The sequence below is a fragment of the Streptopelia decaocto genome (assembly GCF_964273445.1).
Source record: "Streptopelia decaocto genome assembly, chromosome: 9".
NCBI lineage: Eukaryota > Metazoa > Chordata > Aves > Columbiformes > Columbidae > Streptopelia > Streptopelia decaocto.
In genome coordinates, this window is record NC_138664.1 from 1,798,610 (window position 1) to 1,812,971 (window position 14,362).

At 41.4% G+C, this 14,362-nt stretch overlaps 1 protein-coding gene across 2 annotated transcripts in view; it reads left to right on the forward strand.

Moving 5' to 3' along the window:
- SEMA6D (semaphorin 6D) overlaps positions 1-14,362 on the forward strand; it is a 498,283-nt gene that overhangs the window by 280,449 nt on the left and 203,472 nt on the right. For both annotated transcript variants that reach the window (XM_082060771.1, XM_082060770.1), the window contains exon 4: positions 7,373-7,449. The gene's annotated coding sequence lies outside the window, so the exon portion shown is untranslated. The remainder of the gene's footprint in view (positions 1-7,372; positions 7,450-14,362) is intronic.

The window sequence follows — 14,362 nt, forward strand, 5'->3', positions numbered from 1 at the left end:
AAGATGTGAATTGCCTAAAGGATGTGCTGAGATTTTTAATTTAGCTCTGATTACTTCAACAAACACAATGCATTTGCATTTTCAGGGCAGGAAAAACAATGCTTAAATGAAACTCAGGCCTATATTTTGCAAATCTGCACATTATTTGAACTGTTACTGGTTGCTTGAGATTTCATTAAAGAATAATGGGATTAAAAAACAGCAAGCCACAGTATTCCTTCATAATTTGAAAATATAATATTACAGATAATCAAATGTAATTGTCCAGAGGTTTAAGGAAATGTTTCAACAGACAATAATTTATATAACAAGAAAGAAAACCTCATTGTCCACTTAGAAGGGTTAAAGGTGAGGAAGTGGGAACATAAACTATGCTATGCAATCAAATTCTTGACATAATTGCATTTGGGTTTGTGTGCAAAAGCCACATAAGATAATGTGTTCTAAGAGTAGTATTTACTTTAAAAAAATCTCTCTGCATATGTATTAGTAAAGATGAAAGAAACTACGTAAAAGTTCAAACATTCAGCATGTTTAACCATTTATGAGTTATTTATTAATATTTTATTAACTATTGCTTAAAAGAACAGGAAAAATGCTGCTCACTAATTCAGAGAATGTAAGTGATCTTTAGTTTAATGATTTAACACATAACCTTTAGAAAATTACGAAACATGCCGGTTGCTATGGTAGACACGGATTTCTCTGATGGGATACATGGGAAAGTAATATAATACACATTACATTCTCTTGCATGAAGAATATCATTCCCTTTACATGCCAACTTTTTTCTTCTACAGACTTAATTTCGTACCTTTGCTCTTTCTTACTGGATAGTATCGTTTGCTCGTGGTAGGAATGAATCCAGCAATTGAGTGGCCCCTTTTTGGATGCAGACAACCTTGTGATGCACTTTTTAAAAGTATCTCTTGCATTTACAGCAGTTGAACTCTGACAAGTTTTGAAAGATTGTGAAAAAATATTGCTATTTCTGCCACCAAGAAGAGTTTCGTGAATGCAAAAGCGGCGCAGAAAACAGAGCTCAAATTCATACCGTGTGGGGTGTTTTTACCACCTTGTATATAACGCACTATACATCATAATCTCACCCTAATTTCTGGTTTGCTCTATAGGATATACATTTTCATGCGCCATTCATAATAGCAATAACTAAAACAAATAGTGGTTGTTATTTTGACTGTGATTGTTTTTAAAATGCCAGGTAAGCATAACAGATTGTGGTTTGTCTGTGTAGACTCTGAAACAAATTCTCATTAAAGGGGGTACAACTGAAGCTACTGAAACATATCCAATAATTTGTGTGACTGGAACACTAAAATCTGCTTGTAATCTAAAAGATATGAAGCTGATATAAAAATATCAGAGAGGATGGTGCGCTGTGGTAAGGACATTTAAATGTATAGACAACCTAAAGAAGAGATGAGCATAACCTTAGCACGTAAGTGAAGAAGACAAATAAGGGTTGTACGGGTGAATAAGTTGGGAGAATAATGCTGGAAGTAGCATGAAAACAGTAACAAGAGATCATTAAAGTTCCTGATAGTTCTATACTAAAAGGCCGGTTTTCCCAAAATTGGACATTCCTAATTTTTACCTGAAATGTTGAGCATGCACAGGTGTGACAATCCCAACAGTTTCAAAAGGGGCAAAAGTTTCACGGCTGGAAAATCTGATGAAGACCAAAGAAAATTACAGTGTGTGAATGAAAATTCATCATCAAATGAGGATAGTGCCAGTGAGTTTGGGGAGGGTTAAAGGGGAAACCTCAATCTTTTTTATAAAGGTGTAGATCTATGTATCAAATACATACCTTAAAACTCATGGATGAGCTAAAGACTGAGAAAACAGCAGTGAGGGCAGAATGTCCACATGGAAAGAATGTAAATAGCCTGCAGAGCTGCCTTAAAGTGCTTTAGGACAAGCAGGTGCGAAGTTACATATTCTGAGATGCAGAAACCTGGGCAAAATACATAAGACAAGATCACCTATTTAGAAGACAGCAAACACGTTTCTCCTTCAGGCCAACGTGTGTCTTGTTTGGAGTTACCCAAACAGGCTGTGGATAAGGCAGCTCCTCGCCGTGTAGACTGGAGCTATGGCAAAACACAGGCCTAAACAAGCTCATCTATCCTGCAGGAAGTTAAATATAAGCTATGCACAGTACCTCTGTGTTGCACTGCAGTATACGATACTGATGTTCTCATATATTTGCAGATATGACTTTCATGTCTAGAAGAGGTGTATTTTAATGATGAGCTGTTTCTGATTGCTAACTAGACTTTGCTAAAGTTCCGCACTAGCTCCTCCCTTCCTCTAGGCAAGAAGATGGAAATCAGTCATTTTCATCTTCCAAAATCTACCCCGGTTTTCTGCTTCTGTCAAAAATTTGTACAAGGCCTGGAATCTATATTGTGAGTGTGGATAAGTTCTCTGTGAATTTATCCCTTTGTTTTGTACATGCAAAATAGTCCACATGCAGCCACAGAAAGGCTAACTCTTAACAACGTAGCCTAAAATATATTTGCTGCTATTTACTCCAGTCTCTGTGTATGCTTAGGGTAGAACTATTGGCCTCCACTTATAATGCTAAGCATCCAAGTTCTAATTCTGGGCTTTGTTTGTCTAACTTGCCAAAGTGTGGGTATTGCACCTAACACAGTGGATAATCTTTGTTCTGAGATCTTAGCTGCCGCTTCTCTCATGGTTTTCATCAAATAATATTAATGTTTGGTGGGTTTATTTAGATTACATGATTCAGTTCATGTCTGTGCTCATTTGGGTTTGCAATAACAATTGTAGAAGAAAACGTGTTTGTAGGCTCATTTACCTTTTAAATATCTCTCTGTTCTTACGTGTATCAATTTATTTTAACTTAATATCTAGGCAGGTTTCTTGTAAAACTGGACATATGTCAGCATTTACTCTCCAGACTATTATTAACTGATAGTGTCTCTTAAAACAAGAGATAATACTTAGTTGCCCTTTTACAGGTATTTTATGCCCTGAATATGAAATGAGTTTTAACTTCCAGTTTTGTACCCTTTTTAATCTGAAGTATTATCACAAGAATAACCAGCTTGGAAACAATTCTGATATTAATTGATGTCTGGTTGTATTCTGCAATCTGAAGCAATTTCATGTGTATTCACTGAGCCTGATTCTCTAGGAGTCTGAGTTTGATATAAGCAAAACAATATTTCATGACTTAGTTAAACTCATTGGTAGTTAAAGGTAAGTAAAATATACATTACGAAAGACTCAGACCTTTCCATTTTCTTTGCAAAACTTTGTTGTATTCCATTTTTCACATATATTCTGTCTTCTGCTTACTTTACATATTTGGGTAAATGTTGCAACTCTAAGAACTTCACAGTTCAGATTTTTTTAAATGAAAGCTGAAATTTCCGAGCATTATTCTGTAAAAAAATCAATGTGTTTTTCCATTATATCAGTGCACATATAGATTAACTTATATGTTATTTTAAATGTAAATACTGTTCCGCTGTGACAAGGAATGATATTTGAGGCAATGAAATGGCCACTGCAGCTAGAACGTGACTGCTTATTTCCTCTTACCATCAAGGAGAAGTAATGAGGGAATGGATATTTAAATTACAGACCTAATAATTCTGCCATCCCCACTTAAAAGTGCAGAGATACTAATGTTTTCTAGCTAGAAATGAGCTGGTCTGTGGGACATGTGTTTCCTGGTTAAAGTAGAAGAGGTTTTGGTTGGTTTGGAGTGTTATTGAGTCTAACACGTAGGTTCCAAGCAATGCAAGTACAAGGTCAGCTACATTTTGCAGGAAAAAGATAACATCAAAACCACCATGCAGAGCAGCAAAGATAAACAGTGTCATACAAAGAAGTTCAGGTAGGGGGACAGGGACAGAGACACAAAGCCTGAACCAGTGTAGAGAGAAACAAAGAAAGAATGAAGGTGCTTACAGGAGATGAGGAGCCATGGGCAAAACCAAGGACTTCCCATCCCACTGCAGTACCCAGCCCGCAAAAAGGGAAAACCAGCAGCACCTACAGTGCTTAAGAATACTGAGATTTCCAAGGAACAAGAGGATATCTGCCGTATGACCTTAACTGCTTCAAAACTCTTGATTTAAATGCTCTGCGGGAGAAAAAAAAAGAAAATAAATAAATAAATAAATAAAAGCTGCTATATTTGCGATTGAGCTATTAGATCACAAACTAACTCAATTGCAGCTGAATCACAGGACCAGCTGCAAGATGAGCCCCAGAAATATTGGTAATATTACAAAAATTACACTAGAGAACTGTAGCTGAAAGCTGGTGATATACAGTATATGTTCTCCGAGCCCTGTAAGCAAAACCAACCTGTTAATAAGAAATGTGTGAAACAGGCAACGTTGTCTCTTTGAGTCTGCAAGAGCTGAGAGGCAGGAATACCTTGCTGAGCACAAAGAGGAGCAATTTGCTCACTAAGTGCCATCAAAAATACTCCAAACTGAAAGAGGGAGGACAAGAGCATCCCAGTGTGATGGGGATCACCCACTCCTTCATCTTCTGAAACAAGCACAGGGTGGATTTGCCTCCGAACAGCGGTGATGAGGTTTTTGGTAAACTAGAGGTTGGCATTGGCTCAGAAACACAGAATAGCGAAGAATAAGACTGGTCATAAGCAGCGCCTGAGGGGCTTTGCTAACATTTGGGGGTGACCATTTCATATTAAATTCTACAAGCTCTACCATCACCTGACTGTTCTCTTCATCCTGTGCTAAGTACCTCTGAAAACAAGTAACTATGGATGGATGCTTCCAGAAAGCATTCTAGTTTACACTGAACTTTAGAATAAATGGAATGAGGCACTTTCCAGGTGTTAAGGTCAGAGCAGGTAATAGTTTTATTTCAGGAAATAGAAAGGGCAAGGAAAAAATTATGCAGTGTTATGGCATCAAGTCACAGTGACTTCTAATGAAGAAAAGAAAGAACACAAGGCTGGGTGGAGAAAAGCTAATAATAAGTTTCCCTACTTTGGACAGTTATTTTCTTTATCCATCCAAACCCTAATAAAGGTACCTGAAATATCACTACAAGAGTTAAAAGCACCTTAACACTCTGGGCTCAGTTCACTCCTTTGTCAGTGATTCCCATCCATATTCCTATAGCCAGGGCAAGCATCATCCACGACGCTGCAAAATTCCTGCTCCAGTTAATGTTATTTGTGCATACTGAATTAGTATTGTCAGGTAAATAATCTTCTCTTCCCTCCTCTTAAACCCCTGAATAACTTACAACTTAGCAGATCAACACTGAGAGTTCAAATCCACTCAGGCAGAGAACAGAACTCGACCTGGATCTCCTACCTACTTCAACATTTACCCAGCCTTTAAGATACTAGGAGAAGAAAGATTGATGAACACAACTCTGGCCCATTTGTGAACCTTATCCTGAAAAAAAACCCAAAAGAAAGGAAAGATAATCCAAATCTGTAACTATGTGATGGTACTAAGTGGAACTGCATCTTTTTTGAATTTAGTACATGGAAAAAAATAATTCGCTCAGTTTTTATCAATGATTTTGTTTAAAGGGAACTAAGCATAAATTGCAGACAATTTAATCATGGATGTTATAAGACAGACACATGCTAACAACTTGAACCAGAGATATTCTCTAGAAACAGCAAGAGAGGGGGGAGCATTCTATTATTTTCCAGTAATGAATGTTCAGTTGAGGTAGTTTATGGGACAGTAAGGGATGTGCAAAGCATATAGTGATTGACAGTAATACGAGATTTCTGCCCCATGTGGTCATGGTGTAATTCTGCAAATGGGACTGTAGGCTACAAATACACCAGCTGACCTGGCTCCAGTACAGTCAGACAAGAATTGCAATCGGAAAACTGAAGGTACTACAGTCTATTGAAACGCTGCATTCAGACAATGTTACACTGGAGTGAAACATGAATGATTTGTTGCCAAATGTGAATTTCAGCAAAAGGTATCTTCTCAGTACCCTCAATGTCTGCAGAGTCAGCAGGAATGGCAGCCAACAGACGGGTGGTGATGGCAGAACGGACAGAAAAGGACCCCACTCCAGGGACCCCGTTCTGGTGGTTCTGGACCATCACAACACCCAGAAATGTTTGTGCTGAAACTGATGCGCTCCGAACAGGATTCTGTTTCCTCTTTGCTGACTGTAGCCCTTGTGGGTTGATCTTGTCCAGCCACCAGCTGCCCAGCCAGTCGCTCTCTCACCCCCCTCTTCAACGGACAGGCGACAAAAGAAGATGGACAAAGAAATCAGATGCAATTGCAAAATAGTGACCAGCAGTGAGTCCATTCTCAGAAGCAGAGACAGAACAGAGAGCTTTAGTGCTTCAGCTCGTTTGGAAGGCTAGGAAGAAATTTGGCTTGGAAACCTGCAAGACGCCACCAAGAAAAATTAAAGCGGCGAAAATGCTGAGGTCAATCCCCCACCACAAGTAATAAATAACACAGTGACAGACTGAGCCAGCACACATGGGTTTACAGGAGAGGATGCCCGAACAGAGCAAGAGGGGCTGTGGAAAAGACTTGTCCCTTGGGGGGCTCTGGGCTGGCATGCAGAGCTCGGCCAGCGGCAAAGGCTGCGGGGCTGGACCTGCACGGGCCGCTGATGGAAAAGGAAGGGGAGAAGATTTTGGAGAACATACCAGGTAGTCGGCCCCCCGCTGATGGCTGGAAGCCAAGCTGCTGTTGCAGAATCTGAGAAACACAATTGTCACCAGAGGACTTCCAGAAGAAAAAAACAATATGAGTATATATTAGCATGCTCATCCCCAAACAAGTATCCCTTTCCTCTCTAGCAATTCCCTTCTTTATTTGTAGAGGAACCTCTACCTGGAGAAGGGCGTGATGATTTCCCTAATAGATTATGCTTGAAGATAAGCTGCAAAATAATTTCTTTTCTATATGCTTTAGCTTCCATTTATTCCAAAGGGAATGTCCAGATTCTGAACTAGGGTTAGAACTACCCAGATCAACAATTTAATGACTTTTTTTTTTTTCTTCAGTGAAAAGGATAGTCAAACAAAGCAATCTAGATTAGACATTATATTGCAACTCTCCAAATATGAGATTTTAATAAACAATAGCAGCAAAACAGAAGCTGTAAAAAGTAAGCTTAAATGTTATATTTAAGCTTCAAATTGGGAGACAACTATGTCTGATGTTGGCTGAGAAAGAGAGTATTCTGAGAAGTCATTGTTGCAAAATCTGCAATGACACAAAACCAAAATATTTCAGTTTTGCACTGAAGGCAAAAACTAGGGCTGTTGTTGATGAACTCGGACCCCGCTGGGGGTGAACCCGACTCATCTGCTCTGACTGTGTTGCAGGGGTTGCAGCGGAGCAGCGGCACTTTCCGAATGGCGGTTTCATGCTGGGACAGGACCTGCCGTTCCTCGGGAGACAGGTGAGTGGAGCAAAAACACCCGTGCTCACAGGTAACGGGACAGTTCGCCAGGATACAAAGCAGGAGAAGTAAAACGATTTACTTTTCAGAGAGAAATCTCTGCTTGATACCTTTCCCCGCAGCTAAGCCAAATGATTTCTTTATTGATTGCTGAAGAGCATTTGCAGTGTCGGCTGGAGCCGGGGCGGGAGGCGGCTCGGGCGGCCGCCGGATTCCCCGAGATGCGGCCGAGCAGCCCGACAGGTCACCCCGTTACAGTCGCCGCCCCCCAAGCCTCGGGAGAATCGCCACCGGAGCAGCGGGGCTGCGCTACAGCCGGGGGGGCTGCAAGGGACAAAGGCGAGGGGAGAGAGGTTCGGAGGAAGGAGAATAAGGAAAGGGGACACGGGGGGGAGCGGGGACGCGAAAATAAACAGCCAGAAAAACGCCGAGCAGCGAGTGGGGCGGGGGGGGCAGAACCGCGGATGGGGCGGAGGCGGGACGGCGAGGGCGGGCAGGTGCGCGGGGGCGGGCGGGGCCGCCGGGCGGACAATGGGGCGGGGGCGGGCGCAGGTGCGGGGTGGGCCGCGCGGGGCGGGGCGGGGTGTGAAGCGCACCCGCGGGGCGGGCCGGGCCGCCCGCCGCTCGCAGCGCCGCGGAGTTTGTTGCGCCGCCAGCCGCGCCCGGAGCCGCGCTCTGCCCTGCCGCAGCCCCTGTAAGTCTGTCCGTCTCGCCTGTCCGTCGTTCCTGCTGCCGGCGCCGCGGAGTTGGCTCCAGCCGCCGCCTCCCGCGGTGCCGCTGCCCGGCGCGCAGCCGGGATGCCGGGCGCTGCGCGGGGATGCGCGGGGCGGGTCTCGCCTCACGCCCATTGTTCGCGGCACCCCCGGGCTGGGGTGGGTGCTGGGGGGTGAGCTGGGGCCGAGCTGGGCCGGGGGCGGGGGGGAGCGGTTGCCAGCGTTTTGGTGGGTGTTGCGGCGAGCCCCGAGCGGAGGGGCTGCGCGCGGCCGCCCTGGTACGTGTCTCCGCCGGCCACTTCGGGCATTTTGGAGCTCGGCTGCTGCGGCCGTTAATTCTTCTCAGATGTTTCTACTTTCCAATTACATGCTCAGCTGGGGGCTCGGCCCTTTCTACACGGTGGACTGAGGAAATATTTGTTTGTTTGTTTATTTATTTTAAATGATGTTATCTCTTCCTCGGGTGTCTCGGAGCACAGGCGGACATGCCGTTAAAGGTCTCTCTCCGCAGCATTCGTGAATCCCCTTTGCCATCATAAGGCATGTGCATCTAGAGCAGAGTAAATCAGTGAGATGTACGAGGCAAATGTGCGCTCTGTGCCTGACAGCGTCTCGCTGAACACAAGCACCTGTGAGCACCCTTTCCCCTTACAAGTCCGTGTCCTGATCACTTTGTTCGCTGCCCCCACAAAGGAGCGTTTCTGTAGCTGTGCCAGGTGGCAATGATTCGAAATGTGTCTCGTATAAGAACAGGTGCAACTCATGACCCTGAGCTGCTCGCGTGCATCAAGTGGCGCTGGGTGTTAATCTCGGCGGACCCGACCCACCTGAGTACCTTGAATGCTTTTTGTTTGATGGTCCTTGATGGTCCTTGATGGACTTACTAAGTGCATTAGTCTGCTGAGGCTTGGAGTTTGTAGAGCAACAAGCACATTCTGTGAACACCTCTGTCTAACACAGAGTTTGATTTCAAAGGGAAAATCCATGATCTGAACCTGGTGTTGTGACTATGGAAAGTGATATATAATTTATTTGAAGATAGAAAAAGTCTTGAAGGGATTTATAAAATGGAATACAAGATATTTGCAGGCATAAAATGCTTGCATTATCTGTCTTCAATATAGCCATTTAATCTGTCTCTGCTGTAGCAGAAATTTGTTTTCCTTTTCTATTTTTATTGCCCTTTCCATAATGATTTTCTATTGATCAAATTCCTTTTCTTTGCTGTTACTGTGGTTGTTGGTCCCTAATCCAATTCTTAACAGCATTTGTAACTACAGTTCAGTTTATGCCCTCATCTTAAGAAAAAAAAATCCTATAGGCAGTGAGTGCCTGTATTAATTTCACAACTTTGAATTTATAGAATTCACACAATATTGATCCCTTTGTTGTCCGTTTGTGTTCTCTTTCAAATATTAGCATAACTTGGCCCATTTCAGGCAGGTCTTGGTTGAGAAAGTGGAATAAAAATGCATTGGCTGCCTTTGATCGTTGTTGCTGCTCCCATTGTGTGTTCTCCAGTTACGATCTGATGTGAGTTGTAAGTCTGTACATGTCTTCTTTCCTCTTGCTGCCCTCCCCCTCTTAATATTCTTCCTCTTCACCAAAATATTTAGTAATCAGCAAGCCTATTTTTTACATAACTCAAATTTGGTTAAATAAGGTGCTAAAATACACAGGATTGCTTGATTGTTTTTCCTAAGAGGGGCGGGGAAAGAGTTAAGATGTGTCTAAGGAAAGGTTTAATAGACAGTGGAGAACCAGAGATTTCTTTCTTTTGGAAAAGAACTCTTACCAATGTTTATTGAATTTGCTCGTCTGCATGAAGAAAAGAACTGTTGTTTTGTTATCTAGCAGCTGTAGGAAGATTGACAGCTACAAATTGCAAATCTATGAAGGATCTGTCCATGACACAATTTTTAGTTCATTTAGATAGTTATCCTGCACATCTTGTCATTTGCAAAATTATATAAACAAGATCAGTAATTTTGCGGAGAAGATATAAATGCAGTGAAAATACTGTAAAGATTTTGAAGCTCTTTGGGATAATTAGCAGAGCATGGTCTTGCCTGAAATATGACATTAATATGGTTAATTTAAATTCAAATATGAACACACCACTGTAAACAGTATACTGTACAAAAGAAATACATATTTTGAAACATGCTAGTTCTGTCAGAAGAACATTAAGTGTAATGGTCTTTTTATTAAGATAAAGAGAACATCATTGATGTCGTGGCGTGCTTTGCATTTTTAAACAGAATCTAATGAATTACAAACATTCATTATGCTACAAGCAATTGCTGAAACTTCTCAGGACCCCAAAATAGAGAGTTATTTGTATACTGATACTCGCATGTTTTCTGATTATGGTTTCGCTATAAAAAACAGAAATAAGTTCAAAAACCCCTATTGTTCTGAAATGAACTCTCTGCTAGCTCCAGATCTCTTGCTGATCTATTTCTAGCTTGTAAATTTATGTTTAAATACCTCAGTGTGTTTGGGTTATAGAAGTTTGTTGGGAAGTGTGGGAAAGCCACAGGAGGGGGCTGGGAGCCGTCTTTGTTGGATCTTGGAATAGTTCAGAGCATATAATCTGCTGTGGAAGGTCAGGCTTACCAAATGGCTGAGAAAGAAGATAGCTGAGATTTTCTAAGGTCAAAAAGAGAGACGTGCTAATTTTAAAGGACATCTTGTATAAATAGTGCTTATCTTAATATGCCAAGATGAAAAAAAAAAAAGAAAAATTGCTCTGTGTTTTTATTTAAAAGTTTACTTTAGTAATTCACCCTTTCTTAAATGTATTTGTAACACGGTTTCTGTTCTTCTAATGTTATTTCCATCTTCGGTGGGCTCAAGAGCGATCCAGTGGCAATGGGCTGTATTTATAGGCCCAAGCCAACTTAAAACTTCGGAATGCGAAGTTCTTGGCGCTGCACATTGTGGACGGTGCCTTCCAGAAATGGATTTCCTTGAAACATGTGTGTATTTGGAGTTCAGTCTCATTTTACCTCCTGTTGGGTAAATGCCAGGAGACCCTTGTATAAATGATAATGTTAATGACATGTGACAAAATAGAGGGGCTGGAGAATACATACCAGTTTATCTGTTGGTTTGTGGTACTTTCTATGCCATACTGCAGCTACATTGATTACCCCTGATACTCCAGGTGATTCTCCTTGAATGAATTGCAACAGAGTACACATCTGCAGGAACTCTAGGTCATAAAACGAGTCCTAGGTTTGATTTGAAGTAATCAGGTATTGTTGGTCCTCCAAGGAAGCACTTAATGCTCATCTCTTGTGCAGGCAAGAAAGAGGTAGGTAAGGATGTCTGTTACATGGGGAGTGAAGTTTTAATGGAGAAAAGTCTGTGTCTAAAATTATGGTGATGTTCTGGGTGATTTAATTGTGAATTAAAGTAAACGGTGTCTAGAAAACCAGACAAATCTTCAAAATGTAATTATAAATCAAAATAAGAGAAAAGAAAGATGCGGTATTTTTGGAGGCTGATAGCTGGCAGTGTTTCAGGGCAGGAAACAGACGTTGATCTGTGAAATAACTAGGAAGTTCTTTTTTCTGATGGTACAAAACACCTATTTTTTTTCCTTTGTAAGCTGAAGATCACTTGACTTTATCATACAGTTCAGATGTTTGAGACGAGCTTTCTTTGGCAGGGAAGAGTCATTGTATTTCCCAGCGTGTTCTGCTCCTGGGGCAGGCCTGTGAATGCAGTGCGTGCTTGTGATGCTATTAGCCAAGGGACTGTTCCTTTAGCTCAAGTAGGAAAGATCTTCACTTGGAAGAGAGGCTTTAGAGCCCTTTCTTCCAGAGTAGGAGGAGGTCCTATCGGTTTTGCAGTAGTATTTTTAAACAGCTTCAATTACATATTCTTAGCTTTGTTTCAGTAATGGGAGTTCACCTTTCAGTCTCTGTGACCTTTTCCGGTGAGGTTAGCTTCCACCCAAGCCACCCTGCCTCTTTTGTTATGTTGTAATTCCCTTTACAAAGTCAGCTTTTGCCTTTCTTTATTCTGGCACTTCTGGTTTTGATCATCTTCCTTCAGTTCTCAGGAATATTTCGTATTCATTAATCCCTACCCTTCCCACTGATACACCACTTTAGTCTCCCTTAGTCTACCCAAAGAAACCAATTCCTTCTACTCCAACTGTTTGGTTTGCTCAGTATCTCTAAGATCTCTTTACACCTACAACTTTTTCTCCCGTTTCAAAGGCAGTCATGACAGTGCCACAGCACTCGTTTTCTTTCTCCAGCTGTATCTATAACTCTAGTATTATGTTTCTGGACTTGAATTGTTACACCACTAACACTGCATGTGAAGTTGTCCCTGTGTTCGTCCTGACAAGAGGTATTACTGGGGAAATTGGTGATCCATCCGTGTTCTTGAAAGTCAGTAGAATTGATGCTTAGGGACTCACGTTCTGTGTGCGTGAGAGAGAGCAGAACCATTGCACAGATCATCTAACACACTTATGCAATCCTCATTTTGTGTGTTAAAAAGTTAACTGACAAACTGCTGCTGCTGGCTTCTGTTTGCTCCTACAACAAAAAGAAGCTGTGACCTTGCATCAACAGCCTGTGCCCCCTTTCCTTGCTAGTCTTCCAAGGCTCAGAATTCTCTCTTGAGATCTATTCCCTTCTACAGAGCTTAGTTTTTGTCTACAAAATGTGTTAGAAGGCTCTTTGTGAGACCCTGAAGTACAGAATTCTGCGTTATTGCAGCTGCTGTAGGAAGGAACAGTGCAGCCCTGCATTTTCTTCATGGGTGGTAGATTCTTACTAGCTCATAATGGGAAACGTTATTGTATTTCCAATACTAGCCAAATTTACAAAATCTACTTTGTAAAATGCTTTAACCTCATTTATTTGTTGGTGTGGGGCAAGGAGGAGAGCGAGTTCTTCTCATATAGCGAAAATGTGCGTTACTGAATCAGATGTAGCCAACCTGAAAATGTCAGATCACAAAGTTCAGCATTTCAGAATTGGGGTTGAGGTGGGGGAGACTGGTTTATACTTTGCCATTTCAACGAGTATTACTTGTTTTGCTTTCCCATAGTTCAAAGAACAAGTGTACAAACTTGTCTGAGCCTGTAAAATTAAAAAGAAAAATCACCTTTAGGAGGAGGGGAAACCAACCATTTCACAAAGAAAAATATCACGATGGGATATTTCAGCTATAAATGAGAAATTACATAGATGTTATTAACATAAGAATGCGGGTTTATAGGGCAAAGTCTAATGAAGTGATAAGTCCCTTTTTGTTTCATACACACATAAAAAGTGAAAGATTCCAGGAAATGAACAGTAGTCACAAAGTCAAGTATCCAAAACTTTTTGAAACTAGAATGTACATTTTCTAGACAGTCTCCAATTAGACCTCTCAATTACATTATATTTTTAAAAAATATATGTTTTTGAACTACCCAGAAAAAGAGATCTTTGATTTATCCAATATCCATCCTGTTCTGTATCTCACCGCTCACTTACTGAATATTATTGTGACCCTGCTATGAGAACAGAAGTTTTAATAGTCAAATCTTTTTTTCTTGCTGTACTTCACATCTGTTTAATGAATTTTTCAGAGTAGCAGCACCACTGGGGCTCCTATTGATACCCTGTAGCAGAACAGTATTAAAGCTTCTGCAGGTTGGATCCTGGGCTGTCCTACTGGTCACTAAGAACTGAGGAGTGTTCCAGTTATTGGTCAAGTTTGTTAAGCTTGGATCAAGGACCATTCTTTGCATTTCTATTGTAGAGACGGGATTTGAATCAGTTCTCTGGAGCAACTTCTGATTGTGTTTATCAGTGAAATCTTCCTTCAGTTTCCAATGTCTTTCACTGCAAACCTCTCAGCTTTTATTATAAGGAAAGGTTGGGAATTATATATAAACTTTTCCTTTTTCCAGTGAGATGCTGTGTAAGTCTTTGTTATGTTTAGGTAAGAGTAAGCAGGCCAGAACTACCAGCAGGCTTATCACTCCTAGCTTGTGAATACATAACACTACTTTTCTGTCTTCTTTTTTTTAAACGTTGCTTTTGTGTTGCTTTCTATTAATACCTTCCTATGTTGTTAAGAGAGGTAAAGGGATTGTGCCTGCTTCCTTAGTCTGTGAGCACTGTTTGAACCTTTGGATCACCAGGCAGGTTTATGCCACCAGAACTAATGAAGCTGGTTCTGCT